Source organism: Leptidea sinapis, chromosome 22 (assembly GCF_905404315.1).
Source record: "Leptidea sinapis chromosome 22, ilLepSina1.1, whole genome shotgun sequence".
Classification (NCBI taxonomy): domain Eukaryota; kingdom Metazoa; phylum Arthropoda; class Insecta; order Lepidoptera; family Pieridae; genus Leptidea; species Leptidea sinapis.
Genome location: NC_066286.1, coordinates 9,410,727 through 9,429,388, shown reverse-complemented (window position 1 = coordinate 9,429,388; position 18,662 = coordinate 9,410,727). Strand labels below are relative to the sequence as shown.

The 18,662-nt window shown below is 34.2% G+C and overlaps 1 protein-coding gene across 8 annotated transcripts in view; it reads left to right on the top strand.

The window, feature by feature from the left end:
- Positions 1 to 18,662, top strand: part of LOC126970799 (brain tumor protein) — a 578,011-nt gene that overhangs the window by 493,839 nt on the left and 65,510 nt on the right. For 5 of the 8 annotated variants that reach the window (XM_050816916.1, XM_050816914.1, XM_050816911.1 and 2 more), the window contains one exon: positions 5,718 to 5,745. The exons of the other annotated variants lie outside the window; for them this stretch is intronic. The gene's annotated coding sequence lies outside the window, so the exon portion shown is untranslated. The remainder of the gene's footprint in view (positions 1 to 5,717; positions 5,746 to 18,662) is intronic. 8 annotated transcript variants of the gene reach the window in all.

The following is an 18,662-nucleotide window of genomic DNA, read 5'->3' as shown; positions in this document are numbered from 1 at the left end:
ATCTTTATATTTTATAATTAGTATAGATCTAAACCGAGATTGATTCGATGCTTGAGATTATGTGCACGAAATTCACCTGTATTTACATAGTTTTACTTATTGCGAACATGGAATTGATTTTAGCACGAGATTTCAAGGTAACGGAAAACTATACGCCGGAAATATTTCCAATAATTATATTTGTTATTGATTTAAAAATCGACTATAACTCTTAAAGCGGTTACGTTTTTCGTACAAATGATCTAGACTGTATTTCTCCTTCTCTTTTGCTCTAAATGAATATTATTGATTTTCGAAGCTAAACCTCGCTCTACCAAAAGCTCAATCGAGAGTGTGTAACAAGCAGGAATGCACGCCATTTTCCTAGCAAGTTAGGCACTGTAGATCTAACTAGTTGTAGTTGAGCCTGGAGATTGCTTGCCGAAGGTATTTTGGAAAAATTATGAGTGGTTCAATAGAAGTAAGCTTATAAAATAACGGAACCAAATTAAACTAAATTAACTTTAAAACTATATTTATTTAGGTTCATAACGAGGTAGGCACTGCCTAATTGCCTATATGATATGCACGCCCCTGGTAAGAAGTATAATCCTTTTCTCTGTAACTATGACGGATCTAATTTAGGTAATTACTCACCCACGAATAGGAACCAGGGAATATATAACAGACAAAACGATCGAGTTGACATATTTGATCGCATTTTAGGCAATTAATTAAAAAATATTATAAAAACTTTTAAATGTGGGATCAACTCGATCTAATTTTGTGTTCATTTATATTTAGATTGTATTCATAGATATATATTATAGTTCTTATTTTATTTTGTTGCTTAATTTAGTTGAATAGCATGTCGTTTTCGCATATAACTGAGGCATCACTTACTATTTGAAAGTAATTGCTGTTGTATCATACTGTATATACCTTGTTGGCGGATTTTTGTTAATAAATAAATATTTTTACTTATCCGTGTTTTATATCAGTTCCTCAATCAGTGCTTAAGTCGGTCTTATCAAATAGGCATTAAAAAGAAGCTTAGTAGTAATGAAGTAGGCCCCCAACAAGATGGACCGACGATCTGGTCAAGATCTCCCGGAATACGTTGGATGAGGGCAGCGCAGGACCCATCGTCGTGGAAATCTTTGGGGGAGGCCTTTGTCCAGCAGTGGACGTCTTCCGGCTGATGATTAACAGAAGCTTCCTATACAACAGAATAATTCCTGTCCATTCATTTATTTTGTCACGATTGCTTATGTTTTTGATTATTGTTATAGTATAGTGCTTTTTTCGCACTGGTTTTTGCCCCGACTGTGTAATCGCGACAGGAATATTGATTAATATTCATGCTACTTCTAAAATTCGTCTAAAATTTGGGTGTTAGATCGGAAAAATGGCATCGCCCTTTGGTTCTCATCAGCGGAATGCTTCAAAGACGTTTCGCGATTAATCAAATTAATTACGTTCATTTCCCGCGTAAGAGGCAGCCATGTTTTCGGTGCAATTCATAAGCTGTGGAGTATTGTGATAACTTATTGGTTATTTAAATCATTTAGGAGATATTGTACATTTCGGATTATATTATACCTATACTATTTTTAGAGAGAAGATAAACGTTGGATTATATATAATTATGTTGTATCTCGGGATACCCCAAGCAATCTTACTTACTGATAATAACCTACTTATATCGCTGTCGAGTAGGTACTATTGTACTATTAAATCGGTCGAATAATTTTCAGCTAATTCATAATAAACCAAATGAAATATATACATAAAATACAAACATTTCCTTTTTTTTTACGTAATATATGATTACAAGATAGATATGAAAATTTCATCATCATACCAAATACAAATATTCTTTTTACTAGTAAATAGTAATATTTGGTCCGCTCGCGTTCCCTTTGCTAACTCAAGCCAACTTTACGCAATCGTGGCATACATTGGCGAGCGAAACAGCTCAGACTTATTCAATAACCACAAAATGATGTACTCAACACGCCTTAAGAACTTTTCTAATAAAAAATAAATAAATATTAATTACTGCCACGCTTTCGTCTATACCTTGCACCACACCAGTCCCCTAAATGACTGCCTACATCCATTTAGCTGGAATCCTCTATGTAGAGGCATTCATTTGCGACGCAGCGTTCGATCGCCGTATAACATAATTAATGTTTTATCTTATATTACTATAGCCGTGCAATTCACGAGCAATTCAACATATTTTAATCGCGCACTAATTTCACCCACCGCTGAAGACACATTTGTAATTTTTTTAATGGAATAGGAGGTCAAATGAGTCAAAGTTATCAAACTCGTTTCGGCATAATTCATTATGTATATTATGTTTATTCCTCACAGTACAACACTTAGAAGAGAGTTGTTTGGAAACACCACAAGTCTAACATTTATTTATTATTTATTAATCTAGGAACAAATACATAATTATACATCTTTGAACACAAAATGGACATAGTGAGACTAGAACCGGACATAGGATGATACAAAACTAAGCCAACCGCCCTCTTGCCGCATAATCCGAAAATTTTGGTATGTTTAGTTCAACTCTCAGCTTGATTACCAACTACATTAGACATACTAAAAAAAATATAATAAATCCCAGAAGTGAAGTGATCACTTTAAAAGTTAAAAATTGTTTGGAAATAAGGATGTCTCCTTTTACAGTTTCACTGGGTACACAAAATATTTCAATCACCACTCACAATTACTCGCTGATGATCTATAAGGTGACATTTTTAAATCAGCCATGTCAATGTCACTCTTAGTACATTTTTATTTAGATTTTTATGCTGTGTTCCCATAAAAGAAATAAATGTCAAAAAACTAGCCCGTCATACTAACGGCCGTTCCCAATATTCAGTCTATATCCTACTTGAGATAAAAATCGTAACTATCGTTGACTTTTCTGTCCCAATAAACTTATCGACGGTAACTCACCTTATCCGTACACGCTGTCTGTCAATGGGACGACGTATAGCTTACCAGCAATAGAATTTTGTATGGAAATTGCAATTCACGCGTCCCAATATAAGGCGATAAGATGACTGATCGGGTATATAAATACTGACAGTAGAAGATAGTAATTTATCTCTAACTGTAGATTGTATATTGGGAACGGCCGTAAGATAATATATTATAGTATATTAAGTACGCAGTATAAAATTCCATTATTTCCACGTTACATATTATATATTAACTTAATTTGTTTTGAAACATTTAATTTAAAATACGAAACATGACCCGGCAGCAAAAAACTTTATAATAAACCTTGTTGATTGAAACCTCGTTATAAGTTGGCATACATGTTTTAGGTTGAAGCGAAGCGTAGTGCCTGTAAAGTTACGCCAGTTTTAGGTCATTTCATACCCTAAGGGATAGGAACCTTACTTTCGAATATTATTTTGTTTATATAAAGGTAGCTGTTAGCCGCGAATTCATTCGTATTTACCAGTATAACAATATTAGTTTGTGTTCCAATTGTTCCCGTCAATTAAGGAATATTCATTATCCATACTAATTTTCCCTCTTTTTCCCCCCGCAAGTGCACTATTATAGATATTATATCGACTTAATTCGCGCCTGACCGTAGCTACTACTACTGAAGTACAGTTACCTTCCGGCCGCCGCTATAAACGCAAGTGATTCCTTAACTGCAACCGATGCCATCACCACCAATGCTGCCTACGTTTTTTTCTGCAAATCCGACCACCACGAAACAGTCTTTTCATTTTTCGGATTATCATATGACACTCACAAATAATGTGGCTTTCTATTGGTAACAGAATTTTCAAGATATATAGCCCTTTTTTAAGAATTGATTATGTTACACACTAATGGCCTTCCAAATAAACTTATACAAAGTTATAACTAAGCATAAACAAAGAATATGCAAAATTTTTACAATATCGTTGACAACAATGTCAATACAATGATAATTCTGAAGTTTTCCGATTGACAGCCTTGCAAATAAACGCGGGAAACGTTATACGTCCGAATTAACCAATCGTAAGCAAAATGTCTTTTTGTAAACATTTTGCATTTTCTTGGTTTATGATTAGTTATGACTATATGCCAATTTTGTTTGTAAGGCCGTAAGAATGCTATTAATAAACGCGAAGAAAAGTTATTCCAAGATTTCAACTTTATCTGTCTTACTTTTAAACGCAGTGTAAAGTTACTCCAAGTTTAAAATTACATCTCCCTGTCATGTAATTCTGTAGTCACAAAGATAAAGACGAAAAATTTTAAACTTGGAATAACTTAACTTCTCGATTATAAGAAACACAGTTTATCTTTATCTTACCTTTGTCACCACACAATTACATGACAGGTAGAAGTAATTTTAAACTTGGGAGTAACCTTACTCATAAATACATGTTTCCACCTACCTACCTTACAAACCATTGGACTCTAAGAGCCGTCACTAAAACCATGGAATATGTAACTGAAAAGTTAAAGTACAACATGTACTTTAATCATAATAAATTCTAATTCATTAAGGACTTAACGACCTCCTCTAATATTAATAGTGTATGCAAATCGTGTGAACCTAAATAAACACTGTATTCCCGTGACAACCATTTTACCTACCAACGAAAACTAGTCAACCCCTATTAATAGGACAATAGTTGGACGGTTGACGAATAAATGTAATAGACTCCATTGTTCAATTCGTGAGATTTTACTACATAACGGTAACTGAGGGTAGATGCATCTTTCGTTTGTAAGTTCGGTTGGTACCCCATTGTATGTCTACGAAAGTTTTAACGGACAAAAAAAAAACAAATTGCATTCACAGTGTGCCGATTTTTATGATTACCTTTGTTTTCGAAAAATTTTACGTCATGTTGATAAGCATATATTACTGTAAGTGCTAGTGTCACATGAGTAAATAAACGGTACAGAGACTAAGCTTCTTAAAAGCGGGCAAAATTGTAACCTAATTACTCATGTTCTAGTGTTTAGCACTAAAGAAGGGAAGTGTCATCTGTTATACATTTGGCTATGCGCAACTTAATGTGGCTACATATTTGATATAAGCTAGTCATTTAAATAAAACACTTTTAAAGGGTTAAAACGCGTGTAATTTTAACGGTTTTACATTTGATGTTTGCGTAAAAGTTACATTTTTATTTTAGTTAACCGAGATCGAGATCTGGAAAGGTCTTGAAACGTCGGTTTAATCCTTTAAAAGTGTTTTATTTAAATGTGTAACACTCGCGTTAATCAAAGAAAATACTATAAGATAGTCACTTGTACAGTTTAGTGGTATAAAATTTTTAGTTCAAAATAGTGGGTAGTATTTATGTAATTAGCATTATGTAATTAAAATATTGTGCTATATTTATTACTGCGTTTTATGCAAGAAAATGCAATTGTTTACAAATATATATTTTGCTTATTATTACTTTATTTGGACGTATAACCTTTCCCGCGTTTATTTGCAAAACTGCTTGTCATTCGGAAAACTTTAAAATTGTCATTGTGTTGACAGTGTTGTCATCGATATAGTTATCATTTTGCATATTCTTGGTTTATCTCAGCTGTAACTTAATACCAAGTTTATTTGTAAGGCCGTAATAGCTTAGTTCAGTTATAGCAAGTCGTGCTTTGAGTTAAGTTAGTAGTTTAGGTGTTTGGTTTTTGTCATAATTTTTAAAATGATCCTTATTTTGATTTCTTATTTCTTGTTCCAGGTATGTAACCAGTTGTTTTGGAGTTCCAGTAAGTTAACTATTTTCAAACGTTTTAGTGCATCCGTAATACAACTACAGAGACACACAGTTCGATCGAAATAATTTCAGTAATTTGTATTTCTATCGATCAGTCTGTTTATGTGGTGATCTTTTAGCTTGAATTGTTTACATAATATTGTGTGGATTAATGCATATACTGTACTCAATAATTCTTGTTTTTGTTTATGAATTTTCATTTACTTTTTTGACTTCCCCGTGTAATTCATTGAGTATTTGACGTTTGTGTATCTTCGTCACTTTACATACATAATAAATTAAAGGCCGGCAACGCTCCTGTGATTCCTCTGGTGTTGCAAGAGAGTATGGGCAGCGGTGATCACTTAACAACAGGTGACCCGTACGCTCGTTTGTCCTCCTATTCCATAAAAAAAAAAAATATGTTTTTAAATAATGCCAATGAGTTTCTTGCTACTTTTACTCATTCAATCTCAACCATTTACGAAATGGTAGTGTATGGTAAAATAATAAAAAATACTTTCATTAGAGTTTCCTTGACCTAAATGAATGAAGTGATTTTGATTTTATTACTAGCTGATGCCCGCGACTGCACCCGCGTAGATAAAGGGTTTTTAAAATAATAAGCAAGTTTGGACTTGAAGATTATCTCATGTCTTATCCCAGTGTCAGTTCCCGTTTTCGCTCTCGTTCCCTTCATTCATATGAATCTTATTTCTATTAAGATTTCTATGGCAAACTAAACCTACTATTGGCATAGTTATAGCTCGTCGACGTGAATTTCTGTTTTTCAAAAATGCCGCGGGACCATCGATTCCCATGCTGAAGTCTATCGCTGAACCAAATTCATTAGAATCGGTTCAGTAGCTCCGGCGTTAAAGCGTAACAATCAAACTAACATTCATATTTATAATATTACTAAGGATTTGATAATATAAGGCTCATTCCACTAGTGCTTTCAGGGTTCTGTACCCGGAGGATTACTAACGGCAATCATATTGCTAGGGTACGTTCGTCTGTCTATCTTTTTAAACGTCTATAGTTAGACACTAGCAATACGATGGTGTACGAGTCCGACCCGCTCTTTTTACCTATATTTTGTTTTGGAATTGGAGAATGACCAATAAATTTATAAATAATAATAAGTAAAACAAATTCACCTTCAAATTGAGGCCTTCTCTTAAGTTTTCCATTATTTCCTATCTCGCGTGGCTCTTCTCCAGTTAGGACCCGCTGTTAACTTTATTTCATCCTCTCACCTGGTAAACAGCTTGCCTCGGCTTCGCTTGCCATCCCTTAGATACAATTCCGTCACTCTCCATGGCTCCATTTTCTTTTTGTATCTCGCATCAAGTGCCTTACCCACCTCAATTTCTATAGAATAATAAATTTAATGAGTAGGTTCTAAAAATGTAATAATAATAATTTCACTAGCTTCGGAGCACTTTTTTTATGGAATTGGAGGAAACTTGAAACCGACCAACCGTTGATGCAGCTTCTGTACTCAATAACTTTTGTATTCATTTACATTTACTTTTTTTACTTACTCGTGTAAGACATCGACTATTTGACGTTTGAGTGTGTTTGTTGCATCATTTTACATATTATATTGTAATTGAAATGATCTTTAAATCTAGATATAAAAATATAAAAGAGTGGCAATGAGTTTCTTGCTACTGCTCATTAGCTCAACCCTTTACGAAGTAGTGGTAGATTCAATAAGAAAAATTTTTTTTTTGACATTCATAAGTGTCATTTCCGTGACCTACGTGAATAAACTGATTTTGATTTGATTTTGATTTGATTTTGATTTGATTGTGCAAAGAAGCCTCGCATTGCTACGGTAATTTGGATTTAAAAAACGTTTTATCGAATTAGAACGACAGCATCACATCCCTACCGCAATTGCAGTTCCCATACATATCGGATTTATCGTCACATGTCCTCGCTGGCACTAAGCCAAGTCATTCCAAAATTTATGACATTGACACGACAGTGATAAAGTGACGCCGAGTCAAAATGTAAAAATATATCAATATATATTTTATGATTGTTCTTGGGGTTTCGCGATTTTGGGATAACCCATCATTTATACGTCTAGATAGACTATGACAGCTGTGAATAAAAACTTTAAAACTAACCTCTATTTTGAGCAATTCACGCACAGTAACACAAAGTTTCATACAAATTGCGAGTGTAAGACGGAGCTTGTCACGCACACTAAACTAATATTCCTGGCCTTTTTTATCGGTTGTCTAACAGCAAGAGACTATCTACATCTATCTAGACGTATTTTTGTTTATGAAAATAAGGGACGAGACGAGCAGGACGTTCAGCTGATGGTAATTGATACACCCTTACCATTCCAATGCAGTGCCGCTCAGGATTCTTGAAAAACCCATAAAATTCTGAGCGGCACTTCAATAAATTGCGCTCGTGGCCTTGAGACATAAGATGTTAAGTCTCATTTGCCCAGTAATTTCACTAGGTACGGCGCCCTTCAGACCGAAACACAGTAATGTTTACACATTACTGCTTCAAGACAGAAATAGGTGCCGTTTTGGTACCCATAATCTAGCCGGCTTCCTGTGCAAATGAGCCTCTCACTTATAAATTATCTAAGGGCGTCCATTAAAGAAGTGAGGGAAATTTTTATTCGAATAAATCTCATATGAATTTATTTGTGAAATATTTCTAACAAAGTTACGAATAATGTCACTAATTACAAACTTATTAATTAAATTTCTTCTTGATATTGCAGAAATTTATATTCCAGTTACATATGGCAAATTCCGGTCGTTAAGGTCTTAGTCGACGATGGAAGATTCCCACAAGCCAGCGTAATCTAAGTAGTGCCATCAGTAACTCACTTCATAGTATTGCTAGTAACCCAACACGTGTAATACATCGCTGTAATATGGCCATAGCCTTAGTGATCGAATTGAGCAATATCCGCACAAAATGGCCACTTTAGAAAGTGACACAAAATGGCGGTGCCGCCAATCAGAATTCGCTTCCAAATTCATCGGTTTATTATTGCAATTATAATCAACATAAGTTTATTACTCACAATGCAACTGAAGAAAGTAACGCAGCACACGGCCACTGAGAATAATGCTGATTTGCTTTATTTGAAAAAACGACTTGTTGTCAAAATGCGTCCGAATTGGGACGCTTTGCAGATACGCGAGCCTGTGCTAATAAGAAACCTGCTTCTTGTTCTGTATCCAAACTTTAACCAACGAGAAACTTCTAGAAAGCTATTCGATTGCCTGTAAATAATTCTAGTAGGCTTCATAAGATACATAATAGCTTTAAGGGTAAATGTATACACTTCTATAATAAAGTCCCAGCCACTGTTCAGGCATTATCTATAAATAAATTTAAATGTTTTATAAACACCACTGCTGAATATCTAAATGATCGGACAGCCTGGGACTAGATTATGATTATTTTATAGCGATAGAAATGACTGTACAATATTGTATATTTTTATTGAAAAGAGCGCAAAAAAAGAATGCTGGGAGAGTTTCTAGCGCCGCTTCTTCTCTCTCAGAGCGCCATTTGTTTCCGAAGCGGTAGTAGTTTCTATTAGTTATTAGAAATGACATCAAAAAGAATTCTAAAGGAATCAATTTTGAGAAAATAAATGCCTTTTATGCCTTTAAAGACTCCTGTCTTCTTAGTCTTCTTCTGTCTGTCAGCTAGCTGTATCTAATAACCCGCAACAGCTGCAATATTGCCACAGCGTGTGTTGCCGCTGTGACAGATAAAAAAAAACAAGATGGTGGATTCAAAATGGCCGCTCAAAACGATGTGTGTATTTAACACCACATGTCAGACTTCATGAAAGCTTATAATGCAAAAAATCTTAGATAATATATACGTCTAAATAGAGCCTCTTGCTGCGAGGCAACGCATGACAACTGGCCAAGTTTTTTACTTTAGTGTACGTGAAAAGCTACGTATTACACTCGCGATACGTCAGTCAATTTGTTTTAGTGTGCGTGCGTTGCTCAAAATAGAGATTAACAGTTTGCCGCTATTTTTTTCGCTTATTTTTATTAAACTGTTGTATTTTTGCTCTGAATGATCGCGCTCCCTTAGTCGATTCGAGCCCACTTTGCATGAACGAGCGTGACGGCTCACTTTCATTCAAAACCCACAAAAAACTGCTCACGGCGCCTAGATAAGTTTTTACGATTAACGGTGTAGGTAGTCTTCGATTGCTAAGTCCCTTTTTAGGGCTACCATTTATTAATTTGAAAGTCCTGATATTAAACATTTCGATATAAAAGTCCGTTATTAGTCGTTTAGATTTAGTTTGTCGTAAAGATTAAGAAATATAAGTCTTTAATAATATAATTAAAAATGAAATCCCGAAAAGTTAGGACTAGAGTCAAAAAGTCCGTACATGTCCGGATAAAATTCTCGTGTCATGGTGTTGATTGACATTGAACTCCTCCGAAACAGCTTGACCGATTCTCATGAAATTTTGAGTGCATATTGGGTAGGTCCGAGAATCGGACAACATCTATTATTCATACCCCTAAATGTTAAAGGTGTTCCATACTTTTTTTTTTAAATTTGTATGATTATGAGTCAGCATTAAAAAATACATACAACTTCAAATTTTCACCCATCTACGATCAACAGTTACTTTTGTATCGCGATTTTAAAGTAAGTAAATCTAAACGAAAGTGGCAAGTACCAAGTGGCTAGTCTATGTAACTGAAATCAAACACCTGAATGTAACACAACAATTGTTACACGTGTAACACAACAATTGTTACACGTGTAACACGTGTAGTTCACAAATTGTTTAGAAACATTAATTACATTTCAAATTTAGTTCAAATATTCCCGTTAACATCGGCTAAACTAGTAACTGTTTTAAAATAAACAAATTACTTCACCTTGCCGTGTTACAAAGGTATAAAGCTGACGAATTATTTTATTTCCAAGGACTCAGTTGTAATAATTTAATTTATTAATATTGACTCTTTTTACGCGCTGTATTTGAGGTGTTTTAAATTTTTAACCGACTTCGAAAAGGAGGTTCTCAATTCGATCGGTATTTTTTTAAGCATGTGCCAATTTCGTTGATATTTAATATCCGATTTACGTAATTCTTCTTTAGTTCGATGCGGAATAGATGCCATTTGGTCACATAGAAATTTTACATAGTTAGGCCCAGTAGTTCTCATTTTATGTACATTTTTGTTTATGTGGATGATGTAATTTATTTTGTGTACGGTTTTTTTTAAGGGATTTTCAATCAGTTTGATTTCATATCATTATGAACTCACTCTAAAAAGTCTAAAATTACTAAATAAAACTTTAATTTAATACACATCTTATGCAAACCTTTAATATTAATAAAATACTATTATTTGTATGTGCTACATATTGATAGGTTTGAAGTCGTTTTTTCTAAAACATAGTTTATTTAATTGTCTTGGAGGTGTTTTATATTTTGTTCTTATAAGTCACTCACAGTTCATTGAATTTCAAATACGGAACGGTGTTTCGCATCTGAAATGCTAAAACATTGTTAATATCTAATCAGTGCCTGGAGCTGTGTCCTGGAGTATGACACTGTCAGTATCGTAAATAATGAATAAACTAACGTATTTAATGAATACCGAGGTACACTTTTTCGGAAAATATTTGGTATCCACACTTCTAAACATATTTCTATGCCAATAGGTATATGTTTAGAAATATTATCAACATTAAAATAATTTTCAATAATTTATGCGTCTAGATAGAACCTCATGCTGCTACACAAACGATGAAAACAGGCCAGCTTTATTACTTTAGTGTGCGTGACAAGCTACGTCTTACACTCGCGTAGTGTATGTTACTTTATGTTAGTGCACATTGCTCAAAATAGAGGCTAACTATCAAACTCAATTTTTTTGACGTTTCCACATCTGTCACAGTGTATGTAGACGTATAAATGATCTCAGAAAATAATTTGTAACGCTGTTTTATGAAGCTATTTCGAATTACGCGCGAAATAATGCGTTGGTGTCATGGCGGACAATTATGACGTAACGCCTCAGAAATCATTGATAACGCGTAATACTGCGCGTAATATAAAGAGTACATTTTCAAGCGATGCGTGACGTCATTTATGTTTCAGTTGACATACTTTTATTTTATTGAATATCTTACTTTCCTAATACTGAGTAATTTTTTTTGTATCCTTTTTTCTTATAAAAATTTAGTCATTAATACTCACATACACACTAAAGTAACAGGAATCAGAAATTTTAATTTTGTCCCTCGTCAAGTTTAAATTCAGATGGACGAATAATAAGTCAATCTGATATATCTTGATCGATCTAACTGTAAAGTAGGTGTTATGTAATATTTTCATTTTAAATATTTACGTAAGCAAGAACTATATTACACTTACCGTAGATAACCGTTTATTTCAATGAGATATATTATTAGTTTATCATAAGCGCCGATTCAAGAGAACACAGAAACTCTATTTATTTCCAAAATTAGTTTCTGTTAAGAAAATCAATAAATGGTTTGTTTAGGAACACCATTTTGGCAGTAAATTGTTTCATTCTGTGTTCAATAGCTTGATTATAACTTATCTTGTTTCGTGAAATTGAATTTCGCAAGCAAGACAAATAAGTTTAATCATGTCGCGAAGTTTCCTCAAGTTTATCTCACTATGTAGGTACTTCATTTGTGTAAACTCTTACGGTTACAAGCATTTAGTTGCCGGTATTATCGTTAGATGGCGCTGATTACAAATAGAATTATTTCGTTATAAATTAATTTAAAAATTAACGTTTATGTATAAATATAACTAACTAAATATATTTTTTATTAATGTGTACTGACAATAATGCGTAAGTAACTATGTATAGTATGTTATTTGTTACATTTCCGTTGTAGGTAGTCGAATTTGGGACACTTATTCATTATTTCGATTTTATGACTAATGGTTAAGTCTGGCACATATTATTATTATCACGCCTGTCTCCTAGGGAGCAGGTAGGTAGCTCGACACGGTAATATTTCAACAAATTTAATATAAAGATAAGTAAGAATGCCGTAACTCGTATGCGACACAATAATATCCAATGTTTTGTAATCTCCCACGTACAACGCATGCATCAACACAATTTACGTGATGCTCACTTGTTTTGCCTTCATTTCATAACCTAATTAAAATGTGTAATATAATTCAGTTTAGAATTAACGGCACGTATCACAATATTGGGTTATTAGAGCTGTCACGTGATTCAAGGTGACTTTGTATTGGTTACGATTTCGTAATCGATGTGACGTTGTTCGTACTTCGTTTTAAGTTAAAACTTTCGTGGATAAGATTGAGAAACATCGAAGGGATATACAGAAAAAGGGTCAAGGGTTCCAGGAATATTAGAGTTGTACAAAGGGAGGTATGTGAAGGGAAAAAGTTGTATCGTACGCTATTGGGAGGCTCCTTGGCACAGGATGCCGGCTAGATTATGGGTACCACAACGGCGCCTTATTGTGCCGTGAAGCAGTTATGAGTATTATTGTGTTTTGGTCTGAAGGGCGCCACTGCTAGTAAAATTACTGGGCAAATGAGACTTAACATCTTTTGTCTCAAGGTGACGAGCAAATGTAGTGCCACTCAGATATTGATATTTTGGGTTTTTTCAAGAAGACAGCGGCATACCATCAGCTGAACGTCCTGCTCGTCTCTTCCCTTATTGTAATAAATAAAAAACCATAAGCAAGTGATGTAACGCTTACTTTTTTAACAGCATGGTGTTGCAAACCATTGGCTGCAATATTTACCTATTATGACATTATTGCTATTTACGTAGAAAATACATAATCACTGTAATATTATAAGAAGCTATTTTGGCTAGTGTAATATTAATTAATTATATAACATATCTGTATGTAATATAAATAGCTGTAAGCTTCTTTATACTGTAGGTATATGTATTATTTTATTATTTCACAAGCTTTTCACTACTTTCAAAACAAAAAATCAATCCTATTCCCAGATCCAATCAACTTAATTCGTTTCAAAGCGTCGGGCTGTCAAAAACATAACCTAAAAATCGGGCTTCAAAGTAAAAAGGTTTTAGTAAAGTGGAATATTTCGGAGGCTTATTGTCGGCGCGTCCGAATGACGGTCCTCGGTAATCCCTCAGGACTGATGACAATCGCATTTACGAGTTGACGCTTTGATTATATTGATCCTAATTTTGGCTCCGTTTAAGCTGATAATAACAGATTAGAGAAAGTAATTATATTGGCTTGTAAAAAGAAAACTCGCGACTTAGTTCACTTTGCCTATTCTTAGGTGTGTGGCATTCCTTATCCAAATGGTTGGTAGACTCTGACTTATGTTAGGGAATTAAAAATAAATATTAATTAGAATTTGGTTTCTTCAGACGCAAACGAATCGCGAAACACATATTTATCAAAATAAATGCCATAGATTTATATAATAATACCATACCAAGGACACATAAATGATTACTCTTTAACCGACTTCAAAAAAGGAGGAGGCTCTCAATTCGTCGGTATGTTTCTATGGTTTATGCGATTATATTTGAGGCAATCGCCAATTTTGATAATTACTTTAGGCTAAGTAGTCATAAGTCTTTGAATTCAAGGGTGTGCCAAAAAATCGTTAAGTTTAACATATCGCTTACTTTTTGTCCGAATAAAAGCTTAAATATTATTTTATCAATATGATTTCCTGTCCGTTTGATATATTTCGCCTTCTCTCTAAAACATTTTAACGTCAATAATAAGATCTCTTCATTTATTCGTTAATTGATTTGTCTTTTATGGCGTGCTTTCCGCGCTCACCTGGCAACATTATCACCACACGACTTAACAGCAACGTGACGTTATTACCGCAAGAGGGGTCAACTAGAACTGGTCGTGAGCGGATGCCGGTTGACTTTACGAGGCACGGTTGAAACGTCGTCGGCGCTGTTTTATCTGTAATCAGGCAACACGGCACGCATTGCGTACCTGTGCATAATATTTTATAAACCGACCTAACAGATAACGTTAGAGTATTTAACCGATATGGAGACGGCATATGCATCAAGCATATGACAGCAGAGATAAGATCTATATCGTGACAGATCGTCGCAAAGCAATGCGATGTTGTAATAATATCACAACATTAAAATTTTCATTGTCGACAAACTTGTGAGTGAAATTTTGATTTTTCAAGGGAACAAGTCACTGAACGAGCAAGTGTAAATTATTTTTCATGCCAGCATATGTAATATAAGTATTAGAAAACGAATTATAGCTTAGTGTACCTCAGTAAACAGATGATACCGCACTGCGCCCGATACATGGTAACTAATAAGAAAATAAAATTGCGTGTGTACAAAGTACACATGTCAGAAGTGAAACCTGCATTGTGCATGAACCTCTAAACTGCATATGAAGTCCTGGTACATGTTGTTAGAATGACACATGATTTCAACCGCTATGAAAGACATTACTAACACCGCTACCATATTTATGTTCTATGTCGTGCGTATGACATAAGAATATGTTAAGGTATCCCTACTCGCGTCATACATAAAAATAAAATAGTATGCATATTTCTGTCTCATTCTTTTCCGGCTTCATCCTACACATTTTTGTATTTGTGTCTCTTACCTGGTTTTTTCAGTTGCATCCGGTTTGAAATCACAACGATTCTTAAGAAGTTTCACTTCCATAATAAGGAGCCTGTATTCTATGTTTTCCGTCACGGATGCATGAGTGTATCACCCGAGTTAAAAAACTGGAATCGCTTTTTTTAACTATTAAGTCTAAGGTCTAGGTAAGACCCTCCCAAGAAGACTCCGAGCTTCAGCATTTTATGCATGAAGAAGACAAGCTTTCATAAAAATACATGAATATGTTCGTTTTTCTTTTTTTTTGGTATAGGAGGACAAACGAGCGTACGGGTCACCTGGTGTTAAGTGATCACCGCCGCCCACATTATCTTGCAACACCAGAGGAATCACAACAGCGTTGCCGGCCTTTAAGAAATGTGTACGCGCTTTTTTTGCGTCGGTTTAGTGTACATGAGTGTGTAATAATAAAAGCGACTGTTGGGAAAGTTCCGATTATTTAATTTTTATTATTAAATACTTTAATACTTACTGAAGCAAGTCGAAACGTTTTGCGTATATCTTGTTAAATACTTAAACAATAAATGATAGTTTAAATGAGCTTCTTGCAACATTATTTCATTAAAGCTCTATTTTTCGAAGTGGTGGCAAGTGGTTAAATGTACCTTTTTTTTAAATATTGACACACTTTTACACAAATTATCTTGCCCCAAACTAGGCATGGCCTGTACTATGGGTACAAGACAATGATATATTTAATACAATATACTTACTTAAACTTACATAAATAAACATCCATGACTCGGAAACATCATCTAAATGATTGCACCTACCGGGATTCGAACCCGGGACCTCTAGCTTAGTAGTCAGGGCAACTAACCATTCGGCGATGCGGTCGTCACTTATAGCTGTCATTGATAGTGTTCATGAGCCATGGAAATCTTAAGCTGTGATACGTGCATAAAAGTATGTAGCTTTTTTAGAGGGTAATGCCCCCAAATGGCATGTCCGTTTAGTTAAATAGTCTAAGCCGTCATACTATAGGATAGGAAAAATGTCGTGCCGTTGAAGTTTAATAGTCCTGTAATGTTAATTTTTCGAGTTATATCGTTATGGTTAATCTGCTAGTTGATCTATTTCTAAGTTTAAAATTGTTTATTTATGGCAAAACTTTAGCTGAGCTAAAGTAAATTTGTAAGTATTAAATGACTTAAATACTGGGCTGTCATGCTCGGCTATGTTAAGCTCGTTTGGTAAAATTCAAAATCAGTACAAGTAAATTTTATCAGAGTAATTAACATGATTCTATTACTTATATTATATTGTAAATGATACTTTATGACACTAATAATAGCTGTATTAACGTACTATCAACCAATCCTTTATCAAGTTTTCACTTCTGTAGTGATCACATCGTTTTTTATCTATAAAATCCTCAGTTAATAGCGTTTTACGTTTATAATATCATCTATCATCTCATATAAATCTCATCCTACTAATATCTTCTCATTCTTGGCGTGCGTCCGTGCAGAATGGGATGTCGCTATGCCAACTTAATGGCTGACAGGTTTGCCCTGCATGTCTCAGTATGACAACTCTCTATGTTATCCCTACCTTAACATTTTATTGAGATATTAACCTTTAGTTGCAAATGCAACGGGCAAGTACTAGTATAATCTGACCTGTAGTAATTAAAAGAATTTGTTTACAAATTTTTAACAATATTGTTTGTTAATTTATCACAGTAATACCTCCGTAATACATGCTTCGATAGATACAATCAAATAATTCACAGCTTCACACGTAACGTCATTTGAGAGCAGCAAATCCAATTGGTCGATATGCTAGGGCTGCCAATGTTGTACCGATTAAATAATATTTTTTTAAAAGACAACCTAAAGATTACTTTTAATGTTAGAATTAAAAATAAAGTGTTTGTTATAAATCATTATTGAGTTGTAATTACGTGCTGAATGTGCTGAGAAGTAAGATCATATAACAAGTAGAAATTCCACGTGTACTATTTTTCATTGCGCTGTGATCTGTGTGACATCAAAAAGTATTCGATAGGAATATTTTGAGAAAATAAATGCTTTATTCTTTTTAAGTAGATTCCGAAGTTTCGAACTATATTTCTTAAATAAGACGTGTTTCAAATTCAATTAGTAAATCTCTTCAAATTTTAAATTGGTGATATGACATACGGCTCCGTACCATCTTACAAGATAAAAACACTTCGTACTTTTAAAATTATTTGGAGAACAAACTATTGTTTGAAAGCGCGAAAAGAAAATGTAAACATAACATTTGGATTATACCATCTTAGTTTTATTAGTCGTAGAAATAGTAATAATCACTGTGTCAAAATTTTAGCTACTTATTGCTGTTTGTGAGGGATATACCATCAGCGGTGCTGGGTAAAGATACTCAAACGTAACTTGATCGGTGACACAGTGAATGTTGTTTTATAATAAAAAAAAAAAATATTGTTTAATATTAGATTCTCCCAAACATTCTTCTGTGTTTAAGGTAAACAAAGTGCTGTCAATTTACCACCTCAACAGAACTAAATGCAAGCATATCTTGAAAGAGGTTACAGAAATTGGAGTATACCTCTACTGAAAAACTTCAACACTAATAGTAACTGAAAGTAGGGTACGCCCACACACACACAAACACTCTCACACACATACACACACACTCAAAAACACACACGCATATTACTAGTTATTTACAAATTTAAGTCAAAATACTAGCTGTTAAAAAGTATAACACAACTGTACTGTTTTAGCTTTAAGATCTTTGTGAGGAGAAAATAAATAGATATGGTATATATTAGGGTACAGTTGACAACCCTAAGGCTAGTCGTATTCGTATAACCTAGAAGGCACAAGTTACCTATGTTGCCCGATAACAAGAAATATATTGGCGCTACTTTTATTGTAAGTTATTGACTCGGGTATTATTTATGAGCGAACAGAGAGCCTTACAGGCCCTTTTCGGTCAGACCGTCTGTATTAAGATTCTTTATTGGAAGATCTGCTTTGTGCCCATTTAGTATAGAACTCACGTTGTAGTTTTATATGGATAGTGAAGTAATACGGGCGAAAGAATATTAGAATGGATTAATCAATAATATTTTTATTCCATATGTTATCTTAGTTATACAGATCGACAGTATGGGCAAATCTGATACTAAACTACATTTTTTTTATGAAAATAAGGGACGAGATGAGCAGGACGTTCAACTAATGGTAATTGATACGGCCTACCCATGCAGTGCCGCTTAGGATTCTTGAAAATCCCA